The sequence below is a fragment of the Triticum aestivum genome, chromosome 7D, assembly GCF_018294505.1.
Source record: "Triticum aestivum cultivar Chinese Spring chromosome 7D, IWGSC CS RefSeq v2.1, whole genome shotgun sequence".
In the NCBI taxonomy this organism is placed as follows: Eukaryota; Viridiplantae; Streptophyta; class Magnoliopsida; order Poales; family Poaceae; genus Triticum; species Triticum aestivum.
Genome location: NC_057814.1, coordinates 77231175 through 77241458, shown reverse-complemented (window position 1 = coordinate 77241458; position 10284 = coordinate 77231175).

The following is a 10284-nucleotide window of genomic DNA, read 5'->3' as shown; positions in this document are numbered from 1 at the left end:
CGCGCGTACCATATCCCCCCGCTCACTACTCGGCCACACACGCCATCTTCCTCGCTCGCCCGCCCGAATCCACTTCCCCACTGGCTCACAGGCACCGAAAACCCCAATCACTCAGCGCCCTGAAAAAACCTATGGCAGAACCGACTGACACGCAGAGCCGCGATTGGAATTCCCTCCCCGATGTTCTATTGGAGCATATCTGTAATCGTATGGACCTACTCAGCACCGTCCGTTTGGCCGCATGCTCGGTGTCTTTGTACCGTCTACTCGTCTGCAACCGGCCGGCTCTTTTCAAGACACCATACTTGCTGATGCATGATCCTCGCAGTTGGCCCAGACACCGACTTGACGATCCTACGGAGGTTGCCGTGGTGCCCCTCGACATGCTACCACTACCCGTCCACCTGTCCTTCATGCGCGGCCACTACTGGGCAGGCATGAAGGCCAACTGGATCGTCCTCATCCACCAATCCGGTAGTCCGTGGCGTCTCGTGGATATCTACACCCAGTGAGAGATCACCCTTCCATCGTTGGATACCGCCGCCATCGAGCCTCGCGGCCCGCCGGACACTCCTGCCTACTACGCATGAGATGCGTCAAGCTTTTGGCTCGACCTCTATTTGCTGAAAGTTGTAATCTGCGAAGTGCCCACACCATCAGAAGATACATGGATTACAAGCTCATTGCCTTGTTCAACATGGGATTAGTCTATCTGGAATCCAGTCACCATACATGGTTATGGCTCATCGTCAATCCTGTTGAGGCAACATTTCTGTCTAATGCTATTGTGCACGATGGCATCATTTACGCGGTCGACGCACAGATTGGCTGCCTATATTGGTGGAATCTATCGTCGTTTAATTGTTCTATCTCATCTCATCTTTACCTTATGAATACGAATACCTATTCATTGTTACAAATTTAGAATACATAGTATGTCTATAACCACATCGTTGCTATATGTTCCTCTCATTTCCTAGATTTTTATGACCACACATGTTATTGTTAGAGTTGATATGGGAACAATTGGCATCTAATGATTGTTAGAATATATATTATGAGCATAACCTCATGATTGCTATATGTTACTCTCATTTCCAAGATTTTTATAGCAACGCATGTTATTTCTTAGAGTTGATATGAGAACAGTACTAAGTGCTATGGTAGAATATGAGTAGGCCCTGTCATAGCTGTTTTCCTCTCATTGTCACATGATGTTTGAACCATGACATATTGCTAGAATATGAAAGCCATTGGCTTATTTTTCTTACTTAAGGTATGATTATGACCACGGCATTGCAATTCTCTGTCTATGATATGTCTCACTGTTATACTAATCTTAATTCCACACATACTCTGAACATGATTGTTTATTTTTGTCCTTTTGTTCTCCAATTTGAATGGTTGCAGCAGACGCAAATGCGCTGGCCTTCATGATTCCAGGACCTGGAATCATACTAGCCGATGGGTGGTGGTTTATCGCTCGTTCAGCTGACGGCGGTCATTTGATGCTCATTCGCACGTACCAAATTGACCAAACCATTACATCAAACCACATGCAGTACAATGCCTAGGGCGTTCGTGACATTGATGGCTATGGCTGCTTCGTGTTTGAGAAAGATCCCAGCTCCGTCGGGCCAGGCGTATTCAACTGGAGGTGGGTTTACAGCCTCGGCAACCACTCCATGTTCCTTGGGCTCAATTATCCGATCATCCAACCAATCATCGATCATATCACCGGCGATGATTACCGTGCTATGCAACTTCCATTCGCCAGGGGGGACTGTATTTACACATCATACCATGGCTTTCATGAATCACCATATCCAGAGATTCATCGACACAGCTTGTTGCCAGATAATCTTCAGTGTGTGAAAGCCATCAAGCTTCCATGTGATGGATGGCTTTTGCAAACCCGACATGCGGCGATGTGGTTCATACCAACAGCAAATATGCACAATTTGATTCGTACTGATATCTAGATTGAGCCATGTATTCTGCTGCTGTACCACGGCCCTCTTTTGTTGGATATTATCTACTGTTGTTAGTTTGAAGCACTCCTTTGGTTTGAAGGATAGATACCTTTCTGGGATCAAGTGCATCCTAACTCACCTGCGTAGGATGTACTGATAATGATGATGGAGATGCTGTGTAGAAGCCATATATATATATATATATATATATATATATATATATATATATATATATCAATTAGGCTTCAAGTGCGTACTTGTTAGTTAAACCTATGGTTAAAATGTGACACTAAATACGACTAGTAAGTAGTACAGTAGCAGTACTAGTGTACGTCGGTCAAATTATTCATCATGTCCACACATTGAATTGACGTGACAACACGCTGCGCGTGAGGTGACACAAGAATCCCGGTGGCGTCTTCGGGTATTGTGGACTCCAGATTTGGAGTACCACTTATTTGTCGAAATCTTTCATCGTTCACTTAAAACAATCGATTGATCATACATTGAGTACCATATAATTGGAATTAACCGATGCAAGTCCAAGAAGGATTGGCCGGTGCTGCCGGCTGGCGTGAAGTTCGATCCCACGGATCAAGAGTTGATCGAGCACCTTGAGGCCAAAGTGAGTGCTGACAACGCGAGATCTCACCCTCTCATCGATTTATTCATACCAACCATCGACAGCGAGCACGACATATGCTACACCCATCCTGAGAAACTTCCAGGTAAGACACCGATTGGCCGTCTACTTGCACAAACATATTTCTTTGTTTATAGCTCTATTTTTCTTTTTAGACGCAGACCTAGTGAAGCAATTACAATTTGACAGTTAATAAAAAGTGAAACAAGTGACTGCAACATGCCAAAGATATTATGAAAATGCCAACTAGGTACACTAAAACCTGTATTCCACAATACTGCAGGTATCACACTGAGTGGCCTAAGGAAGCATTTCTTCCAGCGCAATTCCAGGGCGTTCAAAAGGGGCACGTGGACGCGTCGCAAGATACAATTGGAGTGCGGCATGCACGCGATGTGGCACAAGACCAACAATACCTTGCCGGTTGTGGTCAACGGCCGGCAGACGGGCAGCAAAAAGGTTCTGGTGCTGCACACCAACAAGAACTTTCACCAGCAGAGGACCAACTGGGTGATGCACCAGTACCACCTCGAGGAACTGGAGCAAAAGAAGGAGCGGGAGCTGGTCCTCTGCAAGATGTTCTACCAGACGAACACTAGGGCCAGGAGTAAAAAGATTATAAATTAGTTTGGTATTGGTACTTGTACTACCTTGTCGTCCGCAAGTTGGTATTTTTGCTAATGATCTTTCGGTGTGAACTTGGCATTTGCTTCCAACCATCATGCCGAGGGTCGACGTGGATATAAAGTTGAACCATTTGTTTCGAAACGAATTTTCAGGCACCTAATTTTTATTTGATGGGTAGTATAAGCACCTGCCGTTCGAATTCCCAGTTCTAAAATTTTTTGAAACAAGTGTATGCACTTATTATCACGATGAAATAACAATATACCTGCTGCAAACCAGTTATCAATCTGTACTTGCAGAATTCTCTCATTTGTTGAGCAGGTATGTTGTTTTTTCAGGTCGAGCAAGTTTCAACTGGGATGTAGACTTCCCAGGCTTGGTTTTGTTTTTAACAGGCCCATCCCATAACGACGACGGGGCACAAAGATCCAGCAGGTATCTACTGGCCTCTGGCCCGCCAGTGATAGTTATATTTTGTCTTACAACATTCGCAGGCAGTTTTTTTACTGAATCAAACACACAGCCCAGTTCTATTTTCCTCTTGAAACGCCACGTCCTACATCCGTTTTCTAATCTCTACCTATAGTTTTACTAGTTCATATACACGTATCATTATATTGAAAATACATAAAGTTCCCTTTTCATATTTACATCCTTATTTTTGTTGTTGTTTTCCCTCCCGGCGCTGATTTTTTTACAACTGGTTTTCCCTTAAACCAACTCAATTGTCCCACATCTTATTTGCTTACAAAAACAAAATGATTTTTTTGGCAAATCAATAAGTTCTTAAAAAAATGTTTATCATTTCGGGATTACAACAGTTCGGACTCCACCGAAATATGCAAAATAAGGTTGAACTTTTTGACCATGGTCCTGGGCAGAAAATGGGCTGTAATAAATTATTTAAGAATTAGCATATGGGCTGCAAATTATAAATTTTTTAGCAAATGGGCTCTATGTTGTCTGGCACAGATTTGGAGGCTGACTTGTGGGCCTACTAAGTTCATGCGTACACTAGGTTTCTCAAAAAAAGAAACTTAGTCAACAATCGACTCTACCAGCGTCAGACCGTCAGATGTCAATCTAACGGCAATCGTGCTTCTTCAGTCTCTGATCTTCCCGCTCCAGCCGCCCAAACCAGCGTCGGCGGAACCGCCTGCTCCCGCCTCCCGTGGCCGACTATGCTGTCGGGCAGGCCTCACGGCCCCACCATACTCGCATCCCTGGCCTGTCTATCCCTCTACTCACCCACACGTCCTGTTATTTTCCGGCGACGGCAGCCGAACCAGTCAACCCTCATACTCCCCACCGCGTGGGCAGCCACTGTCGTGTCTTCCCCAGCTTTGTGTCGTTCCCTTCGTAGGCCTCACTGTCGTCCACCGCGCTGGTGCTCTCGGCGCGGCGTGGTCAACGTGATCAACGAACAACATCCATCGGAAGTGCACTGTACGTGGAGAGGCTGACAGCTGGGTCCATGGCCGCACACAAGGAAATGCCTCCTTATTACGCGCAAAATAATGATTCCTCCACCTGACATATGGGACCGACCGAAAGGGCCTCTGTATTTCGCGAAAAAAATGTTCCCCCGCAGACAGCTTGGACCCACTAGCTATATCTTCACACGCAAGGAAGTGCCTCCTTATTATGCACAAAAAAATGAATACCCCCCTGCATTGGAGGCTGACTTGTGGGCCTACTAAGTTGACAGGGATGGAGGGCTTTGTCAACTTAGTCAATATGAACGATTCTAGCTCCAGTGACCGTACGATGTCCATCCAACGGCCGTAGTGCTTCTTCAACCTCTGGTCTTCTTGCTCCAGCCGCCCAAACCAGCGCCGGTCATGCCGCGTGCACCTGCCTCCCGTGGCCGGCTGTGATGCCGCGGAGGCCTCACCGCCCCCTACTACTCCCACCGCTGGCCAGACCATCCGCCTCTACTCACCCAGACCCCCTGTTATTCTGCGGCGACGGCAGCCTCACACCGCAACCGAACCAGTGAACCCTCGTACTCCTCTCCGCGTGGGCTTCCACTGCCGTGTATTCCCCGGCTCCGCGTCGTCCCCTTCCTAGGCCTCGCCGTCGTCCACCGCCGTGGTGCTCTCGTCGCGGCGTGGTCAACGTGGTCAAAGAACGACTTCCATCGGAAGAGTACTGTACATGGAGAGGCTGACAGCTAGGTCCACGGCCGCAGCAAGGAAGTGCCTCCTTATTACGCGCAAAATAATTATTCCTCCACCTGACAGCAGGAACCCACCGGACGGGCCACCGTATTTCACGAAAAAAATGTTCCCCCCTGACTGCTGGGACCCACCAGCTACATGTTCGCACGCAAGGAAGTGCCTGACAGTCGGGACCCACCTGGTCGAACCGTACGTAGCGTTGTCATTCTGGTCGCGAACGTGTACGTACATACTGGTCGATCGGTCTGTCTGCAAGCTGCAGCGATGAACCATGGCCATGCAAGGAAGGGCACGTGTCGTAGTAGAGGCGTGCACGTGTCATAGTAGAGGCGCACACGTGTCGTAGTAGAGGCGCCCACGTATCATGTAAACATACGTACAGCGGCCAGGGTGCAAGAAAGAAAATACGTCCACGTACATACATACGGGCGGGGTCTCGAACGCCTACTCGCGGATATGTACGGCGAGGGCTCGTGTACATGGCTGGGTCCGAACGGAGAAACTGTGTCGTCGACATGTTCATTGGGAGGCAACGGAATGTGTCGTGTTCATCAGTAGGCAATGGAACATGTGTTGTTCATCGGGAGCCAACCGGCTTGGACGGAATAGCCGATGGAAACGAGGCCTGGCGTATCGCAGAACAGAGGAAACGGCCTTGTGTTCGACCGGCCACGGTGGAAACGGGATCCTGTTCATCGGAAGGGGTCCGGCGTACCGCAAAACAGAGGAAACGGACCTCCTACGGTCGAAACAGGGTCCTGTTGATCGGGAGGGGTGTGGCGTACCGCAAAACGGAGGAAACAGACTTGTGTTGGAGCACTACGGTCGAAACGGCGGTCCTGTTCATCGGGAGGGGTGTGGCGTACCGCAAAACGGGACTCCACGGGATACTGTTCATCTCCACCGTCGACCTCCTCCAGCCTCCACGGGCTACTGTTCATCCACCGTCGACCTCCTCCAGCCTCCACCTGCGACTGTTCATCCACGGGCTCCTGTTCATCCAGCCTCCACCGCGCGCTCCTCCACCGGCTATTGTTCAATCAGCCCTCTCCACGGGATCCTATTCAACTACCCCTCCACGGGCTATTGTTCATCCAGCCCTCCACCGGCTACTGTTCGACCAGCCCTCCACCGGCTACTGTTCAACCAGCCCTCCACGGGGTCCTGTTCATCGAGCCCTCCGCGGGGTCCTGTTCATCCACCGGCTCGATCGATCAGGGTACTGTTCATCCAACGGCAACGGCCTCTACTACCACGGGTTCTTGTTCATCCAACCCCCACCGGGAACTGTTCATCCAGAGGAAGCATCGATCGGCTTCAGTTAGCAGCAGTAGCGAAGGAATCGCTCGATCGGGTTCAGTTAACAGCCATCGATCGATCGCTCGGGTTCAGTAACGCGTAGCCTGCAGTGCAATCGCTCGAGTTCAGTTAGAGCCCAACGCCTCGCACACACGCGCGTACGTACGAGATAAACGTGCATCGCTCGCCCCCCGGCCAGCCACTGTAACCGGGAACTCCCCGATATTTTCCTCGCCCTCGCTTCTACCATGGTTTTTTCCGTCATGGACGGCCCAAAGAATGTCATGCAGCTGCGTCTCCGGCCCGCCCAGGACGAAAAGCCCATTTTGTGTCGTAATTTTTTATCATAGAAGTAGGACCCCACCACATCTATGATGATACCGGGTTTTGTCCGTGTTATTGTCATAGAAGTGTCATAAGTATGACAGAAAAAAATTTCGTTCGGCCCAAAATGTCACGGATGTGTCTATTTTTTAGTGATGTTCAGCGGATCAGCGCGAGCGTTTGCAGCTGATGAGCTGAATTTCATTTCTAATATCAGTTTGAACCTTGTAATCTTCGAATTTGAGCCATATAACTCTGGAATTTGAACCTTGTAACATTTCGAGCTTTTGTGGTACAATCATTGAAATGGCATCCTATGAGACTCGTATATTGCTAGCACTATTTTGACCTTAATATGCAATAGTCTTAGATTTTATTAACCATTATGGAATCAGTTTACCTTGTCGATCTCACAGCACACGATCTGTATAGCTAACTCGACTGCAATCTTTGACATTATTGCACAAAGTTGGTTTCTTCCACCGTGTGCACTGTAGAGCGCAGAATTAATTATCGCACTCGAGTGTCCATCATCACCCTTCTGTGTAAGTTTGAACTCATCACCCAAGGGTAAACTTATGACCGAAGTCATTCCACACACTTCATTTTTACAAAGCTTTTTGCCAATAAACGCCCACGATTTGGCCCTCTTCTAGCCGACGCATGGCCAAACTAGCCAGGTGGGAAGCTTGCGAGGTAAACGGCGCGGTAGCGCGGGAACAGGCTCATCGACGATACATTTGGCGCCTCTTCGAGCCCACGCATGCGGTGCGGTGTTGTCAAGCGTGCACTGGATTCTGGTATACTCCGCTATGAACGTCGTGACAAGACGTGACGATTACAGGCCGGCCGGCCCCCATTTATTACAGCGGCCATTTAACCTACCCTTGTGTCTCTTCAACCTTTCGATCGTGCCCCACCATTGCAAGAAGTACACCCACCACGAGAAATTCTTAGAGGGTATCCTGCGCGGCTCCAATGGCGCTCCGAGCGGCTGCCGACGATGAGCAGCAGTTCACCATGCGTGCCGTGGTGGACACCCACAGAAGGTTCATAGACCTCTCGGTGGTGTACACCAACGACCCGATCTGGGTGGAGCACTCCATCCACATCATGGAGCTGTTGCTTGCTGAGGAGAAGTACAAGGTGGTCGGGTTCGACATCGAGTACACCCGCGCTCGTGTCGGGTCTTGTCCCAAGGTCGCCGTCACCCAGATGTGTGTGCGCCACCACGTCCTCGTCTACCACTACTACGTGGCCACAAGGCCTTGCCGGTGTTTCGCCAGATTTGTCAACAGCCCCCACTGCATGTTTGCTACGGTGGACATCACCAATGATGTAAAGGCGCTCGAGAGTTCGGGCATCGCCTGCCAGAATCTTGTCGCCATCCAGGGCCAATACAAGATCTGGGGTAAAAAGGAGCATGAGAAGGACTCACTGCACTACAAAAAAATACACTTCTGTGATGATACGTGTTTGTCACAGTAGGTCGCGTTTTTTGTCATGCATGTACATCCATGACAAGTTTATGACAGAATCAAGATAGTCATACCTGTGTTGTCGTAGAAGTGTTCCATGACATTACCAAAATTATCATCACGGAAGTGTCCACTTCCATGACGATAAATCGCGCGTCACAAAAGTGCTTTCATCAAGGGTGACCGACACGTGGCATCCACTGTAACGGAACGCCGTTAAGCTATCGGGTTGGGTTTTGGATCCGATAACCCGTTAACAGCCGCGACCAATGGGGATTTTCCACGTGTAAAATCATCATTGGCTGGAGGAAACACGTGTCGGCTCATCGTTGGGACAGATGTCATCCACTCATTGGACAGAAGGCGCCTATGATACGTCGACACGTGGCACAGCCCATCAAGTTTAAATGGGCCGGCCCAGCTAAAGTCCCACAAGATTTTGCGGACCATAATGGGCCGGCCCAGCTAAAGGCCCACAAGATTTCGTGGGCCATAATGGGCCGGCCCAGGTAAAGGCCCACAAGATATTTGTGTGCCATAATGGGCCGGCCCAGGTAAAGGCCCACAAAATTCTTGCGGATCATAATGGGCCGGCCCAGCTAAAGGCCCACGAGATTTCCCCGACACTAATGGGCCGTCCTAGCTGTAGGCCCACAAGATTTTGAGGACCCTAGTAGGCCGGCCCATTAACTGGCTGCCATGTTTTGGGCCAAATGCCGGGCCATATTTGATCCGGTCCATTAATGGCCTGCCACGTTTCGGGCCTAATAATGGCCCATATGAGATCTGGCCCGTTAAAAGCCTCCCACATTCTGGGCCAAATCACGGCCCAGATCAGGTCTGGCCCTTTAAGAGGCTTTGGCCTCAATTATGGCCCATATCAGATTGGGCCCGTTAACTGGACGCTATGCTTTTGGGCCCACTTGCTAAAGGACCATTTAGTAATTCGGCCTGATATTAGTTTCGGCCTGTTAAGGGCCCGTTTAACATTTCGGCCCTATATAAATTTCGGCCTGTTAAAAGCCCGTCATATAGTTGGGCCTAACTACGTCCCGGTTTGCATCCGGCCTGCTCGCAGCCGATATCTGATTGGGCCAAACAAGGACCGAGACAATTTTGGCATGTTAAAAGCCTGTGATTTGATTCGCACAATCATGGGCCGGGGTCCATTTCGGGCTGTTGCCGGCCCGTGAGCTGTTCGGCACGTTTCAGGCCCAACCTACTTCTCAGCCTCCTAAAAGCCCATTGAGTTTTCTTGCGAAAAGAGGGCCGGGGGTTACTCGGCCTATTAAAGGCCCGAATCTACTAGTGGGCCAGTTTGACGAGGCCCATGATGCGGATCATACATCATGATTGCATGACGGCCCGATTGTGTACCATAATTTTACGGTTTGGCCGGTTTACTGCGAAGACAGGATATATATACAGTAAAATAACTGCAGCATCGTGAATAAGAAAAAACCTAGACTATACAATAAAGAAATTACGGCATATTACATCCACTGGGCATCAAAGTTCGCCACTATGATAATAAAGCACAAGCAGACAGTAGATTACATACACTGGGCATCAAAGATCGCCACCAGTGCAAATAAACACGCCGACAAAATAATATACAAAACCGATAGCACTTCAATAGAGTTCAAGAAAGGTTAGCCCTGCTGGCGAGCTGCAGCGCAACAACCTGAGCAAGATGATGAGACTGCGCTTGTTCAACACTTATATCTTCCTCACTCTGAAAGATAAACAAGCAGACAGAT